This window comes from Ictalurus punctatus, chromosome 5 (genome assembly GCF_001660625.3).
Source record: "Ictalurus punctatus breed USDA103 chromosome 5, Coco_2.0, whole genome shotgun sequence".
Taxonomy (NCBI): domain Eukaryota; kingdom Metazoa; phylum Chordata; class Actinopteri; order Siluriformes; family Ictaluridae; genus Ictalurus; species Ictalurus punctatus.
In genome coordinates this window covers 18,397,423-18,417,256 of record NC_030420.2, presented here as the reverse complement: position 1 = coordinate 18,417,256, position 19,834 = coordinate 18,397,423, and the positions used below count along the sequence as shown (strand labels likewise).

The 19,834-nt window shown below is 37.6% G+C and overlaps 1 protein-coding gene across 2 annotated transcripts in view; it reads right to left on the bottom strand.

The window, feature by feature from the left end:
- fbxl17 (F-box and leucine-rich repeat protein 17) overlaps nt 1-19,834 on the bottom strand; it is a 262,999-nt gene that overhangs the window by 77,038 nt on the left and 166,127 nt on the right. The gene's annotated exons all lie outside the window — the stretch shown is intronic.

Below are 19,834 nucleotides of genomic sequence, written 5' to 3'. Positions count from 1 at the left end.
TATCAAACATTCATTCTTTTTCAGAATTTTAATCTTTTAAACGCCGGTTTCTTTACATAATGCAAACATCTTCAAAACTCAGTCATCTACTCTGACTCATATACATGGGGTGCGATTTGTGATTTCCAGTACAATATCATTTCTTTCTTTCAAACTGTACACACGTGTAAAATTTTCAATACAAACACACCCACGTAATTATAGCTGCATCATCTATTCAGCTGGTCTGCAGCGCTCTATAATACAGCAGAATCAGGAAAAGCATGATTTTCCCCACAGACTAAACCGGAGAAAATACTACACATTTCAGAAATTGTTTAAAAAAAAAAATAATTCAATGTTTTGAAACCTTGTCAACAAAATAAAAGCCTAAGCCTAACACAGAATGCATGATTTTACGCTTAAACGTCACAGGGCTTAAATATTGCAGTTTGAATGGGTTTCAATGGGGACATTTTTGCCCTTAAGGTGCTGAGTGTAAGTATTTTGTGTACATAGTTTAAAATAGATTTATGAAAGCAAATGAGGGTAAAATATTAAAATTACAATAAAAAATGCACACCTTTTGCTAAATTCATGCTGTTTGCATTAACACAGACAAAATGATTCAAATATATATATATATATATATATATATATATATATATATATATATATATATATATATATATATATATATATATAAATGAAAAAGACAAAAATGCCCATAAGGATGCACAAGAATTAGACACTTCTAATGAGGTGTGTTAGTAAAAACAAATTCTAATTCATCTGTTTGACTCCATTAACATCTGAAATAAATGTTGCACTCACTCATGTGAGCCTTGTGTTTATCAAAATTCATAATCCCAGTTTTAGAGGAAGCTAAGTCCACATTCAAGCTCTATAATCAACCCTGGTGTATCTCATACATATAACTTACTGGTTTGAAACAAAGTATTCTTTTGACATAAATATGAATTATGCTTAACAAATACAGCTCCCTCTGAAAGTATTGGAACAGCAAGGCCAACTGTCCTTGCTATACACCTAAAACATTTGAATATATTCAAAACAAGATATTTTTTCAGTCTCCTCTTCAGGAGGTGAAATGCATGCTCAATTGGGTTAAGGTTTGCTGATTGACTTGGCCAGTCAAAAATCTTCCACTTTCTCCCTTTGTTGTGTTGGGTCAATGTTTCGCTGCATGTTGAAGTTCCTCCAAATTAGATTCGATGTATCTCTTGGTCTTCTTCAAATGGTGGATTGGGATACATTCACCCCTGCCCTGTGGAGGCTGTTGTTGATGTCACTGACTGTTGTTTTTGGGTTTTTCTTCACAGCTCTCACAATATTTCTCTCATCTACTGTTGTTATTGTTCTTGGCCGACCTGTTCAATGTCTGGTTGTTAAGAGCACCAGTGGTTTCTTTCTTTTTCAGGACATTCCAAATTGTTGTATTGGCTATGCCCGATTTTTCCTCTTTTCTCAGCTTCAAAATGGCTTGCTTTTCTCCCATAGACAGCTCACTCATCTTCATTTTGGTTTATCCTTTTTAACAACAAATGCAGTCTTCACAGGTGAAACCCAAGACTCAAACCAAAAGTAGGTATAGAAAGCTATTAATTGTTTAAAAAGTCAATCTAACAGGGCACACCTGGGCAAAATGGAACAGTCAAATATTTTTGTGTCAGGTGTTCCATTATTTTTTTTTTATCACTATCCCATATTTTTGATCACTTGGGTGGGTTCAAACAAAAGGTTCCATGTTCCAAGTTGTTTAACACATCTCGATGTACATATCAGGAAATGAAAGCTGAAATTCTAATATATCATCTCATTCATCTTTTGATCTCAAACTTTCAGTGCATAGCAAAAACAAAAGAATCGGCCTTGTTGTTCCAATACTTTTCGAGGAGACTGTATATCTGAAAACCTGCTTGCCTCTGCATGAAATATATTTTAAAATGTTTCAATGGCAGTAAATTGCACATTACAAGAATTAGAAGGAGCATGATCGGCTTCCCTCAAAGTACAGATCATGTTATAAGCTTCAGTTCACTGATCTGGATAGTCCCATTTCAAGGAGGACAATTGAATTTAGGGCTCATGCTTTGCGAAAAGGCAGACCACTCGGCGCTCCAATCTCCAACCACACTGCTCATCATTTTCCATTTCTGTCTCAAATGATATTTTAAATGTGCTGAACAAAAACTCTAGAAAGTACCTCACAGTTGATCCTCTTATATAACTGTGGTAAAAGTCCAGTGAAAAAGCCATTGTTTCTCCATTAAGTAAAGAAACATGGCTCTTTTCAGGGTTTCAATCTAATGCATAGACGCCATTTTGAGAGACTAATTCGGTTTCCGCTGCTTTGAAGAGGCACTTTACCTCCGCGAAAGCGCAGGGTAAACTGGCGCCAGGGAGGTCATTCTGGCCAAGCAAACCAATCTGACAGCAACCTTCTAGCAAGATCTTGCTAATGATCCAGCATCATAGTGTTCCATTGTGGTATCTGGGTTCTGACGTTAGCGACAATCAGTGGCTTCCATATAAGCACATCTATCCACAGAGAAAAACAGAGAGGAGAACAAGCAGTCCTCATTCTCCTCAGAGAGCTTGTTATGGAGAGGCCTGCACTCAGGGGTTATGGCAATGCTAATAAGGATTGACATCAATAAGGAACACTGACGATTTTATGGACAACCTGGATCTGATTTAGAGGGTATGAGAAATAGATCTCCAAGGCCAAGCTGTACTAAAGGAAACTGTGTGAATGAAATGAGCACCACACACACACACAAACACACACACACAATCTATTAATGGAATACTATGGATTTATTAATGATGACAATGATGAGGATGATTAAATAAGTACAATGATAAAATTTGTGCCTTATTAGCAAAATATTATGGGTCATTTTAGAAAAGCACTTTATGGTAATGGCATCGGCCAGCCATAACCTGAAGCCTTGATGCCTAATAAAGGATGTTATAGTAGTCTCCATGGCAACAAAGACACCCCCAACGTCAAGCAATTAGGCTGCATGACAAAAAGACCAGAGGAAGCAAAACAAGTGGACAGAGGAGAAAGACAGAGCTAATCACCTTTAACAATACTGACAACAATCGAGAGAAAAGCACACAGATGCCCTGAACATCCCAGTCGCACTGATAGCTGAACGAAACACGTGGTGATGTGATAAAAACCAGTCATGCCCATGCCACATATAAACAAATTCATTTGACCAGGGTGATAATGAGAAACTTATGGCAAGGTGTAGCTGAGACGTTATCTGGTTTATATATCAGTGTTTTTCTTTTTAATGTATAGACATAGTCTATGATCATCATATTTGTTCATATTAGCAGGTAATATTAACAGGTAATATTCTAGAAGAGTTTTAATGTATTACTTTTTAAAATGTTACAGATGCACTTCTACTTTTACACTGTAATAATTTGGTCATATGTCAAATTTCACTGATGACCTTAAACATACAATTCATAATAAATAAAGCAGCATTCGTGCATTATTTTGCAACACTTACACAAAACAAGGATGCAAGCGCACATGTGTCAAAGAGCATTCATTCATTAAGATACATTAACTGATTGCTTTTATTTTAAATAGCACTTGACTTCATTCTCAGCTAAAGACTATTGAAAGTATATACCCCCACTGTGAAAAGTGTGTTTACAATGGCAGAGTGATTCTGTCCTCGTTTACAAGATCTTATTAAAAGAGAGATGTGCTCGAAAAAGAAGAAGGGAGGCACAAGCAATAAACAAGACGGTGATGGTGTGTATGTGCATGTCTACAGGGTCACTGTGTGTGTCAGTGTGCTGTCACACCTGAGAGAAGAAAAACAAAAATAAAGTTGTCAGCTGTCAGGCGATAAAGGTAAAGGATATGCGCGTGGAAGACCTCACCACCCCAAACAGGACCTAAACGGCAACTTTAGCACAACTTAAGCTTCAGGTTCTATTGAGAAGCTTTCTCAGGAGATGAAAAAACATGCTAAGTGTGATGTACCTGCAATACCAAGGACACTTTTACATGTCTTTGACAGGACGACAATGTACTGACGGAAAAGCTTCTAGTAATCCAGCCCATCCTGATAAAACACTCTATTCCTACTACAAACCGTTTTACACTGAAGGATAAGGTCACGCAGAACAGATACGTTTCCACTGTAATCAACATTTAAACCCACACCAGCGAGACGTTTGTATGTAAAGCATAAACTGCATAGAAATCCATTCAAATGTCGGATTTAAAGTCATAATATACAACAGCAGCCTATAAGTGCAAAGAAAAGTGTGTGTAAGGTAAAGATACTCGCTACACCAACATCAGGGAACCCAAATAAACAAGAAAAAAAATTTACAGAATTCAGTCTGAGTTCAAGTGTTCAGTACAATCTACAAATGATCAGACAACACGATAAAAAAAAAAATTAACCACTATAAAAACTGCAAGCACTGAACACAAAAGGCTGTGTTTTATTACAAAGAATAAAGCCAGTCAATACCCAGTCCTCTAACCTTCACAGCATTAAAAGTGTGTACAAAACCCCAAGGCCATGTGCCCTCAATTAACATCATTTATCTATAGAAAGAAAGGAAGATTATGAAATGCTGGATTTCATAGTGAGAGAGAGAGAAAAAAAAAAACGCAATACAAAATCAGTGTTTATCCTGTTGATGAAAAATATTCAACAATGACCTTTTTCCCCATGACAAAAACGAAACATAATAATTTAACGTTCTGCTAAAAGTATATCATGAAATGCTATGACATTTTCCTCAACAATAAAGCAGAGAAAAATGTCAGAACCAGCCAAAAGGTAAAATGTTTTCCCACCCTTTTTTTGTACAGCCGCTTTGAAAATATGGATTATACAAAATAATTATGAATGTTGTTCGCTATGTTGATAGATTAGAAAGTGTTGTTGGCATTAAGGGAACAGACCTCTCCTGGCTCAGGTCTTATTTGACCAATCGTTATCAGTTCGTAGATGTAAATGGAGACTTCTCCACGCATAACGAGGTTAAATTTGGTGTTCCACAGGGTTCTGTTTTAGGCCCACTGCTTTTTACTTTATATATGCTACCTCTAGGTCAAATTATTCGTAAACATGGAATTAGCTTCCACTGTTATACTGATGATACACAGTGTGATTATTGACTCCAGTCTGTCATTTGATGCTCATGTAGATAATATTACTAGGATAGCCTTCTTTCATCTCAGAAATATTTCTAAGATATATTATAATATATTGTAACAACATGATGTAGAAATATTAGTTCATGCTTTCATCACCTCTTGACTAGATTACTGTAATGCCTTACTGTCTGGATGTTCCAGTAGGTGCATAAACAAGCTCCGGTTAGTCCAGAATGCAGCTGCTAGAGTCCTTACTAGAACGAGAAGATACGACCACATCACCCCTTTATTATCCACACTGCATTGGCTCCCAGTGAAATCACGCATTAATTATAAAATACTTTTATTGACCTATAAAGCACTGAATGGTCTCGCGCCACAGTATCTAAGCGACCTTTTGGTTTTCTATGATCCGCCACACCTACTTAGATCAAAAGGTGCAGGCTATTTGACTGTACCTCGAATAGTGAAGGCTACAGCAGGGGGAAGATTTTTCTCTTATAAAGCCCCAGAGTTATGGAACAGTCTTCCAATTAGTGTTCAGGACTCAGACACAGTCTCAGTGTTTAAGTCTAGGCTTAAAACATATTTGTTTACTCAAGCCTACCCTGACTAGACTTTCTGTTACGCTAAGCACAGTCCTAATAATCTTTTCTCTCCCTCTCTCCTTCTGTCGAGCCACACACGATTTTATGGAGATACTAGAGATCCTGATCCTTTCTGCTCTCCGGTCCTGCCTGATCCGTTTTGGATGTCCTACCTCTGGATGGAGCTCTCATCTACTCCAATTCCAGATTGCTGGGACTACGGCTGCTTCTAAGGCCAAACAGACTTCATATAAAACCATAATTAACTTTTTCACACTATCTGTTGTTACCCAGATGAGGATGGCTTCCCTTCTGAGTCTGGTTCCTCTCAAGGTTTCTTCCTCTTAACATCTTTGGGAGTTTTTCCTCGCCACTGTCGCCACTGGCTTGCTCAATTGGGATAAATTCGCACTTTTAATATATGTATACCGTGTTAATATATTTCTGTAAAGCTGCTTTGAGACAATGTCTATTGTAAAAAAATGCTGTACAAATAAAATTGTATTGAATTGAATTGAATGTGCTGGCTGCATTCACCATTCTGGTCACATGCTCAGCTAGCTGGCCTCCAGACCACTCTTCTCCTCTCAGCGTACATATGCTAACCCTTTGTAACGTGGAAAAATGTGCTGTCATACTTCTTATTTGTTTGTTAACATGAGCATCCTGTTTGCCTTTAGTGGTGTTATTTTGTGATACGTTTTATCCTCAAGGGAAAACTACGTCACTGAAATGAGTTTACTTTTAAGCATAATTAAATGTGCTCATTAGAGTAATGTTACTAAAAGGGCCCGTTTCTTTATGACGGCGCTGCAGCCATTTGAAAGTGTCAGGCACTACAGAATTTTCTTTAATCCACCAAAGAAAACAAAGAAATTCTAAAGTAGGCCCATAATGTTAATCAGCATTTGTAAAGGAATCCTTTGTTTCACTTAAGAAATGATTTGCAGTTTTCACTGACTAACTGTTTACATTTTTTTCGGCTAAAATGTGCTTAAGTTTTCCCATCAAATACAGTCGCTGACCACTTTATTACAAACATCTGCTCACTTGTGCAATTATCGCGTCATTCGTGCTGTTATCCAGGCTTTAGCTGTCCGGTTTTGGTGAGCTTGCACCCACTGTAGCCTCAGATTCCTGTTCTTGGTTGATAGGAGTGGATCCTGATGTGGAGTACTGCTGTTGTAATTCATCCGCCTCAAGGTACGACATGTTGTTTGTTCCGAGTTGTTTTTCTGCTCACCACAGATGGAAAGAATTGTTATATTTGAGTTACCATAGCCTTCCTGTCAATTCAATTCAATTCAATTTTATTTGTATAGCGCTTTTAACAATGGACATTGTCTCAAAGCAGCTTTACAGAAACATATATAAACACAGGTGTGAATTTATCCCTAATGAGCAAGCCAGTGGTGACAGTGGCAAGGAAAAACTCCCTAAGGTGATATGAGGAAGAAACCCTGAGAGGAACCAGACTCAGAAGGGTAACAACGGATAGTGTGAAAGTAAAGGGAAGTTCATTATGGTTTTTATATGAAGTCTGTTTGTTGAACTAATCCCACTGTTCACTAAAGGAGACGATCTCAATCCGGTCTGCCCATTTTTCTCTGACCTCTTTCATCAACATGGCATTTCCACTCACTGGATGTTTTTTGTTTTGTTTTGTTTTTCGCACTATTCTGTATAAACTCCAGAGACTGTTGCGTGTGAAAATCCCATGCGATCAGCAATAATACTCACACCACCCTATCTGGCACCAATAACCATCCCACTCAAAGTCACAGAGATCCCATTTTCTCCCCATTCTGATGCTTACTGTGAACATTAACTGAAGCTCTTGACCTGTATCTGCATGATTACGCACTGTGCTGCTGCCACAAGATTGGCTGATTGGATAACTGCATGAATGTGCAGGTGTTCCTAATAAAACGGTCAGTGTGTAAGTCTAGGCTTTAGCGAATAATAACTAAAAACATGATTAAAATATGATTAAAACTAAATATTTCCATCAGAAGAACACTGTTTAAGATGGCAAAGTTTCAAAAGCACAATAGAAATCAATACGCACGTAACTTGCGAACTTTGGTTTGCAGTCGTAATGAAACGGAAGGGCAGGAGCTCCTCATCAAAGGGAGTACACACACACAGCACTTCTGCAAATTATTTTCATGGTAAACGTGTTTTATATCTTTCTATAAAACTATGTACACAGAATTATTTACTGACACACAAACTTTGATTTTATAGAGGGCATTTTGTCTAAAGGTTTGCTCAGTCTGCAAAAAAAAGCATGGAAGTTTTGCTTTTCTGAAAACACTGATCAAGTTTAATACGTTTCTTTGGAACACTGGAAACATTTAAAAACTATTATAAGTACTTGGAAAGGTGTACGTGAGATGGCTTATCACTATATGTAATGTAATTTAATAAACAGTAATATGCATATGAAAGGAATGTCTTATATATCAAAAATATTTTCTATACACTCTACTACTCAGTGTTGACTTAATAGACGATCAAATTCTGATTTAAACTCATCACGGGCTGTGTAAAAGAATCCAGTGAATATATTACTATTACTGTACAAAACCTGGTTTGAAAAGATTTGTTAAAAGCCGATGTACTTAAATGACTTTGTTGGTATGGAAAGTTCGCTCAGATTTGTGTTTCAAAAGAAATTCTCATGGCAAAAAAAGTCTGGTGAAATCTACGGCTATAAATTGCTTTTCGATGGAGCAGAGCTGGTTCTTTTCCCAACACAACGAGGCACACTCCGACATAACTCAGGAGAGCTGGCTGTGCCCCGTGGCCGACAGTGATAGGACATACAGCTCGGAGACAACAGACGGAAAGGGAGGGGAAAATAAGCAGGCAGGAAAGACACCCAGGAGCTACTGCCAATAAATACAGCTGTTAGAATCAAGAACTGCTTGAAACTATATCATTAAAAAAAAAAAAAAAAACATTAACAGTCATTAGTGAAACTTCTAGAATATTTTTAAGCCAGGCTATAAAATAAAATATTTTCTATATACATACATAATATAATATCTTAAAATCTGGGAAGGGTGAAGGGTTCCTCCGAGACTGTTGATTATGCTGCACCATGAATCGTTGTCCGCCCCTTCAATATGCATGACCTCAGAGACGCTCACGATTGGCTAGTGTTGAGAGAATAATATCACCCCTCCCACTCAGAGAGCATGGATTTTGTTCTCTTGGACTCCTGGACACAGAGAACTGCGGCATCATAAGGATTTAAACTCATGATCTCCTTACAAAGTCACAGGTTTATATTAATGCTCTCTTAGTATGTAATGGCTTGTATAGTAGCAACATATAAAGGGGCTTGCATGATGGACGCGCCACATACACAGTGAAAAAAATTGTGTAATTTGATATGGTGATGTTTTCTGTGAGGATGAGTTAATTTAACATTTATAGAAGGAGCTGCTGCTTTTTAACAGTCAGAGGTTACGCTATAACATTACCTTTCTGACACAGAAAAGTTAGCATTCCTTAACATGGTATATCATTACATCCTACTCGAGACAAAGTTTTCCTGCTGGAGTGATTCTGTGAGTAATTTAGGCTCCTAACCAGGTCTAAAGCTGCCTAAATTAGCCATCAGGCAAACATCTTGTCTCTCTAATTCGATTAGGATCCAAATACGCACTTGATTGACTTCACCAGTATTTATGTAAAGCTTAAACTCGAAACCCCAGCAGGTCATGCGAGATGGCCTTGGCATTGTTTACGGTTTAATGTGTTATTAGTGTATCCCTCAGGGTCTGCCATGCCTGGAGTTTGGAGACCATTATAGCACCCCTGGAGAACATATCACCAGCTAAACGCGAGATGACCGGAGAAGAAAACTATGCGATCCGTTAATCGTCACACACTTTGATTACTACCATTTATTTTAATGAGAGCGCAGCATGTTCTACAGAGTGCAAAGAACAACATTACTGCCATGTTCATGGCAGAGACTAAATTGGATAGCATTCATTAAACTAATGGATATGAAGAGGTGGCAGAAGGGAGGAAAAGTCTATAACAACAAATTCTGCCGAATGAAGAAACGGCTCACATCATGGCATGTAATTTCCCGATACCATGACAAATTGCAGGTATTTCAATTATGCAACCCAGCTTTAATTACAGAAAATATGCCTCAGATGTCTCCCACAATACAAATTAATATAATTTTTCTTCCTCACTACCAGCTCAGAAAGTCAGATTAGCATTCATTACCTTTGCTGTTTCAACAGTGAGGAAAAGCTGTTGTAGCTGATAAACTGGCACAAATTTAGTGACAGGCTAATTTTTGGCAGAGGCAACAAATCAGTACACAATATGAGTGAATTATTCAGTAAGAAGGGTAATTAAATATATTATTTATTTATTTTTAAAGAATTTCTGAATACATGATGGAGAAAAATATTGTTAAGTTGCACTCCAGCACTAAAATACTACTTTTTTTTTTTTTTTTAATGGAACGAAGTAATATGCAAACAGTAGCTAAAAGAGTTCTGACTTAAAAGAGCTGCTCCTCACTTGCAATTTGAGAGATAAGGGATTCCCTAATCGAATCAAATGCCTTTTAATTTTACAAACCTACTAACATTTTTTGTATGTTTTTGTTTACAGGTTTTGTATGTTAAATAGTAGATTGCACAAACTAAAAAAATGCAACCCTTTGTGTAATATATTTGCTATAAATTAATTTACAAATATATTACACATTTTGTAGATTATATGTCATGAATCTACAATAAAAATATATATAATTTTAAAGCCCATAACATTAAAGAAAATTTGTTAAATAAATAAATAAATAAATAAAAATAAGACCAATTAGTTCTGGTGCAAACAGTTGCATCATAAGTCATATAATTAGGTTAATGGAGTGTGCAATTAAAGAGTCACTTGGTATCAATATAAATACACCAGTTCCTGGAAGTCACCAAGGACCTATCAAAACAAGTACAGGTCAAAGGTCTAGAAAAGTATCAATCAGGGTTTGGTTGTAAAATATCCCAAAATCTAAACATCCCATGAAACACCATTAAATACATTATTTAAAAATGGAAAGAATATAGCACAAGCGTGACTGCCTTGAGGGGTCAGTGACATATTAGGTCATTAGTCAGAGAGCAACCAAGAGGCTTTCACTAGGCAGAGTCATGGTTATGCCATATTATTTCTATTTTTTAATAATATTCACAGGACAACCATAGCCTGGACATGCCACAAACCTGAAAGTTAGAAAGCTATTGTTAAAGAGAAAAAAAAAACTAGAAAAAAAAAAAAACATGAAATCCCATGTTGGAAATTCAGCAAAAATGTGGAAAAGGTTCTCTGAATTGATGAAATGTTTAACCTTGCTGTATTTGGCCGAAACCCAAGATTGCTCATGACCATGAGATACCATCCCCACAGTGAAGCATGGTGGTGGTAGCATCATGTCACAGAGATATGTTTCAACAGCAGGGACTGGGAAACTGTCCCAACTGAGGAATGAGCAAATACAGGGCAATCCTAGAAGAGCAACTGCTCCAGTCTGTAGAAACTTGAAAGAGTATTGGCACAAACTTGAGCTTAATCCATTTTTGGAGCACCCCACTAAATACAGGCATCTTGTAGGCAAATGTTACAGCACAAGACAAGTTTCCCAGCAGCTCCTCTGACAAGGGTGACACAGAGCCATTAGGAATTCAGTAAAACAGATGTCTCCTGGCCTTAGTGCTTTGCAAAAGCCAATAGCCAGAATCCCAAATGAATTTCGGAAAAGAAACATTGTTTGATCCGGTGCCAAGAAAGAGCAATGAGATTTTATCCACTTCCAAACGAGGGAAAAGGGCTGAAGAGGAAACGAAAATAAATATATAAATGCTTTATCCCACTTCAAGGTACAGATTACGCTCTTCCCTCTTACAGAGATGCCATCTCTTATTGAAATTAAAAAGAAAACTCCTATTATCTAGACAGCGAAGTGAACAGATTAAATAGGTCCCAAATCAGCTTCATCCTACGGCTTATCACTGACCAGCCAGTCTGCAAACACTTCAAAAGAACAATGCTAAAATGGTGGTGTTTCTCTCACTGTGACTGGTCAACAAATTTAATGATAAGGGTGGGATGTGAGAGTGCTTGAGGATATAACTCATAACACAAATGATTCAGCTGCAACATCCCAGGGAGCAGTACCATTAGAAATTGGAGCTTGCAAATAATCATCTTCATCCAAGCCTTTGTAAATCTCTTCAGTTAAATTGAGATCGTATACAGTTACAATAATTCCTATAAATGTGGTAGAAATTGTATTATCAAGTTTGAACTTTCTTCACATATAATACAGCCTTTATTCAGCAAAATTAAATGGCTTATTAATTTATTATTAAATGTTATTTTACAGAAATTCACCAATGGTCTCGATATGTAATGAAAAATGCCACGTACAGGTACTGTGCTTGTAATTTTTCACAAGGTGAGCTAGACAAAAATGTTTTCATTTTGGTCATGGAATGATCAAACAAATAGGAAGCTCCTCAGTTGGGTGGTAAAACATCATTAAGATTATAACAACTGCAGGTTCAATTAACCTCCAGCACGTTCCTAGTTTCATCTTACACAACTTATCTTGCATGTACAGCTGCTTTCACTAAGTTAATGAAAGAAGAGTCCAACTGCTGTTATATTCAGATCAAGCAATTCGTCTTTCAATGGTGTCTGTAAAATGTAGCTTACCCTATATAAATCAGGCTTAATTTTAAAATCCATGGGTTTCATATATATACAAATGCAAGAGAAACTAATATGAGAAACGTAGATGTTATCAGGTTGTATACCTTGGATTGGATTTTCCTCCAATCATAATGTATAATTTTCATGGTTATTCAATATGTATTAAAGTTCAAACTGCTACCATGCAAAACTCAGTAACACTAAAATATGCAATGTTGGCAATATGAGGATAGATTTGAGAGCAAGTTTTACTTCATAAACTGGATTGGATGGTCACAGACTTTAATAAGCCACAGTTCATAGATTCCAGATGATCCCATCTCCCTCTCAAGCCGCTCTTTCTGTCTTGCCCTGCCTCTCAGCTGTAACAGTTTCACGCCAAGCTTACACCAAACCACAGCCCAGTACACACATATTTCCTTTTATTATATCTCTCTGTCTTTCCCTCTCACCATATGTTTTTGCATAAAGCAGTGAAGCACTCCATATTTATGAGTCTGACGATCTTCCTTCCCAGAAAGGAATGCGTTCCCACACACTAAATAACAGCCAAGCTCAGTGTTAACGATGAAACGGTAAAACGCAATGATAAATGACAAGTGAAAATGGTAGACATCAAAGGCCTGGGGCATGCAACATTCACACTGCTAGAGCACTGCCACATAAAAGCTTTTACTAGAAGGGGGCACCCATAAGATGTTCCTCACTGTTATCCGTCTTGATTTATTTCATTTCTCTTACGAGGCTGTGAGATAAAAAGCAGTTTGACACAGCATGTTCGCAAGCTGCATAGCCTGTCATTTAGACTTATCCCAATTACGACGCTACAGGCATCAGCATGGCTAATTATCCTTATTAAAGGCTTTAAATAGGATTATTGGATTGGCTCATAGCAAACTTTGATTCACAGTTAAAAGATCTTACTCTCGGCAAATGCCACCATCATATCCAAGCCTGACATTTAAATGTGCTGGCAAAACCATCATCCATATCAGAATCTTTTTAGGCCTTTTGCCATTCACCTCTTACTAATGGAAAAACATTCCTGTTAATCCAGCAGTTTTTTTTTTTTCTCTTTAACACAGGTTGGGTATGGTTTGCCCACTTGGTTTTGATGTCTGTACTTTAATTCTAATTCTGAGCCACCTGCTTCCCCTTGCCAAAGTGGTCTCTCATGTCCACAACCAGAGAAATTTGAATTTTTGGGATGTCTCTGGTGTACAGATGATTTCCACTCCAGGTGACTGTGCATTAATATGTTCATTTGAGCAGGAGAGAGTATTGCGGTCATCTCATCTCTTATTAATCTACCTTTTTAGCATGCAAGTTAATAAGAGAGCCCACCTGCATTTGTTAACTTTAACTATAACATTCATTAATTCATCCCAATATTGATTCATTTTCCTGAGAAGGTCAGTCTCTATCCCCAGCCACAGATTCCAGCTCATCCTGGGAGATCCCCAGGCACTCCCAAGCCAAAAGTGAGATATAATCTCTCCAGTGGGTCTAAGGTCTCTGTCCAGTGGGACATGCCTGATACAGCTCCAGAGAGAGCTGACCAGGGGACAGCCTTGTAGGGTGCCCAAACCTTCAGTGCCCTCCCCAGTCTGACTCCAACAGAGAATCTCTGGCATGTAGCAGAATGGGAGAAAAAAATCTGCAGCAATTATGTGATGAAATCTTGTCAACATACCACAAATGAATTCCACAAACCCTTGTGGAAATGTGCCAAATAGGAAAAAGACATGCCAAAAAGAAATGAGGCTGTTCTGAGAGCAAAAGCACACCCTACCCAAGAAAAAAAATAATAATTGAGGCTACAGTGGGGCACAGGCTTTCCAAAACTGGACGCTGGAGAATTGGATTGAAGATTGGAAAAATATCAAGTGATGCTTTTGTAATCTTCTCACTGCCTATTGTAGCCTCCTGGAACCCGATGAGGTCCTCTGTTGTTGCAGCGCATCTAGATCAAGGTTGGACGTTTTGTGTGTTCTGAGATCCTGTTCTGCTCATTATAGGTGTAAATCAAGGTTATTACAGTTACTGTAGCCTTTCTGTCAACTCGAACTAGTCTGGCCATTCTCCTCTGACCTCTCTCATCAACAAGGTGTTTCTGCCCACAGAACTGGCACCTACTCAGAGTTTATTTATTGGGTTTTATTGCACCATGCTGTGTAAACTCTAGAGAGTGTTGCGCATGAAAATGATCAGCAGTTACTTAAACACTCAAACAAGCCCATCTGGCACCAACATCTATGCCACGTTCAAAGTCAATGAGATCACATTTGTTTCCCATTCTGATGTTTAAAGTGAACATTAACTGAAGCTCTTGACCTGTATCTGTATGACATGATTGGCTGATTGAATAACTGCATGAATGAGGAGGAGTATCTATTAAAATGGCTTAGTATAGCTTTCTCTTTATTTAAATATTTACTAATGACAAATAAATAAATAAAAACATTAAATGTTTTTAAAGCTCCAAATGCTAGTTTATAACTGAAATAATGGATGTAAACTATAGAAAAAGGACCAGATGAATCAGACAATGTAACAAAGAATAGCAGGAAAAACAGGCAGACAGGAAACTTCTCACTCCATCTCTACACATGAATACTGATGATCCACCAACTACAATCCTACAAGGTCCAGTATATTGGCGCTGCCTCTCTATACTCAGGGGTAATTAAAAGTCAGTGCAATGCAGGTCGAGCTGAAAACAAAACCATGCGAGTAGGCTTATGCCAATCCCACACATTTGGACAATTAAACAAAAAGGAAAAATTCTGGGTTTCTTTTTGATAAAGTTTTTTTTTTTTTTTTTTTTGCCGGTCACATATGGAAGGAATAATAATAGAGCTACAGTAAGAACCTGATTCTGCATTGAATTTTGGGGTGACATGAACATCTGACGAATACAACATTTGTTATCTGTTTCATGTATAACAGTTGCACTGATAATTTACTAATTCCTTAAGATGATTACAGTTCAGTTTGGCCTGATATAATATCTTTTCAGTTTCTTTGTTCTATCTTAATTTATTTAAGGACATCTGTTGTATGGAACATAGTATGAAATCAACCCTGCATTCCCTATAGGTCCATTTATCTCGCACAAAATGGCAATGCATCTGATTTTGAGACGTGCCGGTGCACAAATGAAAGCTTTCAAGAAGAATACATGGGACAGTCAGGCAAACAGTAGCCATACCCTCAATTAGCTAGTCACCTCCCATAAGGAAGGGTTCTACTCCCAGGAATGCGGTTCAGGGTCAGTGAGAACTCCACAGCCGGAAACAGGTGAGTTCTGGCAGTGACAGTGTTCAGAGACAGATCTTACTCTGAGAAGAAAGCATCATCCATGCAGTTCCTCAGAGTCGTGTGAAAAGAATGTCTTCTCCCCACTGAGTAAAAGGTCTGCTCAGCCATTTATCAACCATCAAATGTCACAGATCATATATTGACCCTTGGCAGGAAAGCAGTTTTCCATCAGCTCCACTTCCACTAGCCTGAGGCTTAGAAGATATGGAGTGATTTACCAGATGATGTGCAAATCACCACCGTTTGTTAAAGAATAGATTTGGCTGTGTTGAGAGGCTGTTCATGAATAAGGGATGGATCTATGTTGTGTTCAAAGTCAATGATCTGTATTCTGAAAAAGAAATACCTACATTGACACTTCTCTGCCCATCTGAAGAATTTCACTAAGAAACAAGTAAAACGTGATGCCAAGGGCAGTGATGGGGGATTCCTTTGCCGCCATCAAGTCCAGACTTTCTTATTACTAATTTGTAAAAATGAAAAACCCTTAAAATATACTTCATACACGAAGAAAGCTATTGAAGCTGTTGAGCACTACTTGTATTGTTCTCTGCTAGATATATCGCTTTGCTAGTACTTTTCTCATTTGTTAGTCGCTTTGGATAAAAGCATCTGCTAAGTGAATAAATGTAATGAATAAAAAGTATTTTAGACATCTGACCTCTCGTGTTTACGAGAATCTTAGACAGATGGACACACAGACAACCCAAAACCACAATGCCTCCACCACCTAGTGCTGAAGCCACAAAACATAAGAACAGGAAGTTTGATTTCTATTGTAAATTTCCAAAACTCAAAGAAACTACAAAGCCTAAATATCTACAAATGCTTACATATATATTTGCATTTACATGTATCTTGTGCAAAGATCAATTGACCAGAAACAACTGCAAGATAAACAGATGACAAATCAAAGAAAATCTCAGAGCAAATGAGTGGAAAAAACACGTTCCAGACATGGATTGCAGGAGCTTGAGTCACAAAGACTGTTAAACTGGCTAGTGATTCAATGACTGAAATGACATCTGCATTCAAGTCCATGCGGAAGGTTGGAAATTTGTGGTCAAAAGCACACAATCGGTGACCATGATGCTGGTGCATTATGTGAGATGTAAGGAAAAACTGTTCTTTAGGTGACCAAGAATGTCAATGCAGGACATGATCAGAATGTCAGCAAGAACAATCCAGAAGTCCAGAAGAGAAGAGATGCAGTGCATAAACCACTCATTACAAACCCAAGTTATGATGCTTCCATAATCATCTAAAGATAAGTAGGAAAAATCTGTAACAGCTATTGTCCTAAATTCATTTCAAACCGTAGTTGCCACAGTCACGTAAAAATATGACAGAATAGTGATGATAGTCAGGATGTAATGAAACTAAAGAATCAACTGAACAGTTGATGTGTTAGACAACACTCTCCACCACCATCATCAAAACACCAAGTGAATATCTTTTGGAAGAATAGTGTTTATTCCTCCAGCACAGTTCCAGGGACTTGCAGAATCTATGCCAAGGCACACTGAAACTGTACTTGTGGCTCATGAAGGACCAACAGTGAGACACTAACTAAGTTGTTTTTCTTTTCTTTAAAATCCATCATCTGTCTGTAGATGTGGGGGGAAGAGAGAGACAAATAACACGACACTGTTACCAAAGAGCAATTCTAAGGAAGAAAAAAAAGCAACACAATAGCTCAGGTTGCCAAGCGACAGCACCTCTTAGAAGTATCTAGAGATACATCTAGGGTTCCCTTTATTTTAAAGCTTATTTTCACAGGCCCTTTGACTGACAAACAGCCAACTACATTTACTCACTACTAAATGTTTCCAATGAAACTCTTTTGAAGATAGGATGTTGTGAACTTCTTCCAATCCAGTGAGTATCTTGCATCAAAAGCTAATTGTCACTGTTTTTTGTTTTAAATTTATTTATTTTTTCATCAGAATCCGGTGTCTGGCAGTGCATGCATACAGAACTGGGGATCAAATTGTAACCTGGGATCCTGAAGATTGTGGCCAAACAATATCACATGACTTATAGGCAGAGTGGGCAGAGCATCTGAAGCTGAAACCTGGCATCTCTAGACTTCGCTTTGTTTTGTGACAAAATTCCACCTTAAATCTTTTGCATTATGACAATAATACACTCTTTTCCATTTTCAAACCTTCCCATCTGTTTGCATACTGAAGATGAAGACTTGCATTCCGTGTAAGCTTTCTTGAATCAGATCAAATGTTGCTACTGGCAAGTCAAGTAGAGCAAATTTATTTTCAGTTGGTCACAGCTTTGAGTTAAATAAAGTGCCTTATAGGAAAAGGAAAAGCACTAAACCAAAAAGAGAAAGCAAGTCAGTGCACGCCAGCTAAAATAGCGTGGGATAAAACAGTTTGCCAGAATATCTGTGTAACTAGCAGAATGGCCCCATTCTTCATGAAACCCCACTGACTTGCTGCAGTGTTTTCCCACCACATTCGCGTACATGGAAAGATTAAGAACATTTTACTTGACCCGACCCACGTCTTCTTCTTCGTCCTACGCGTTCACAATCATCTCAGTCACACACTGCCCATGTTCTGCTGAGCAACAATCAGCTCCAGAACCACGTAATCCTGAAAATCAACTCTATCTTCCATCTATGATGCATCACAACTTCCAAAAAGAGTTTGAATTGGCCTTGGAGAACCCTCATTATATTTACCTCCACCTACTGAAGCTATTAAAATGATAAATCTACAAGCTAGAAGTCTAAACAACAGTCAAAGACACACAGAAGGAGAGTCAACGAACACAAAGCTGCAATGAACAAACATTAAAAAACACAAGCATAAAAATGTCCTAATGGCTTATTCTCCTAGGGCTTTTTAATCCACTTACTGTAATGATTACCATGTACAGTATCACTGGGAGTACTGCGTGGTTAAAAGGTTGCTAAAATACTGTGTGTATGTGATGTGTGTGTACTAACCGAATATAAATACATTGATTATTCATATTGAACAGTCAATGTGTTCTAAATGAATGCAAACACAGATACAAATAGGACACATGGTAATTTTTGTTTGTTTGGGTTATTATTTATTTTTTTATAATTTATTTTTTTTTTTTTAGAAAGCCTGCCATAAAAGGCGCCTATTTTGTGAATTTCCTGCGATGTGTACTGAAGCATGAAGCTTGTAGGACAAACAAAGATCATGTTCATTAACGTGACCCTGCTGTGGTCCAGCACCTGCCTGGTCAGGGTTACGGTGGTTTAAATTAGGCCATGAGGCTATGTTTATGTTATATGTTCATATTTTAGGAAATATATCCAGCTAGAAACAAGCAAAAATAATATCTGCTTGAGAAAGATTGTTTTTTAAAGCGCAGATCTCGAGACCAATTATGAACTGGAGTCATGTAGCCAGAATTCACACACTATGCTAGGTCTGCAAAAAATTATAATTTCATTTTTATTTTTTTTTATATTACCTTGTACCTTCATAGCATGTGTTTTTGCTGTTTTAAAAAGAACATTCTCCATCGTTAGTAAAAGAAAATCATCTTGAAAAAAAAACAAAATAAAGGAATTATACAGAAATGCCGCTTAAAGGACCTCATTGTGACTCGCAGTAGCACTGTGTCCTTGCTTCAATGTATTGTAGATTCTGATAGTCCAATGAACTTTTCAGATCTTTCAGGAATCTAACCCAAAACTAAAGTAAATCTGCCAAATATTATTAGGTGGCTTGTGCTGCATGCCAACTTTATTCCCATTATATGGAATCATTCGGTGCATATTTAAATGTAATTTGTTATTTTGGTCATCCGGTCAATGCTGGGATAAATTTCTACCATCAGAATGAAACGGCTGAGCGTGTACTGTGTGTTGAAAACTGTATTGCTCTGGGCCTGGAAACTATATATAATATATGTAGAGAAGCTTCTCAATCCTAAACCAATGTTAAAAACCTACTTAATCCCATTTTAACCAAACACTACCCAACCTTCTTTATCTCATTGCTACTGACAGCCCTGCTTGAACTCT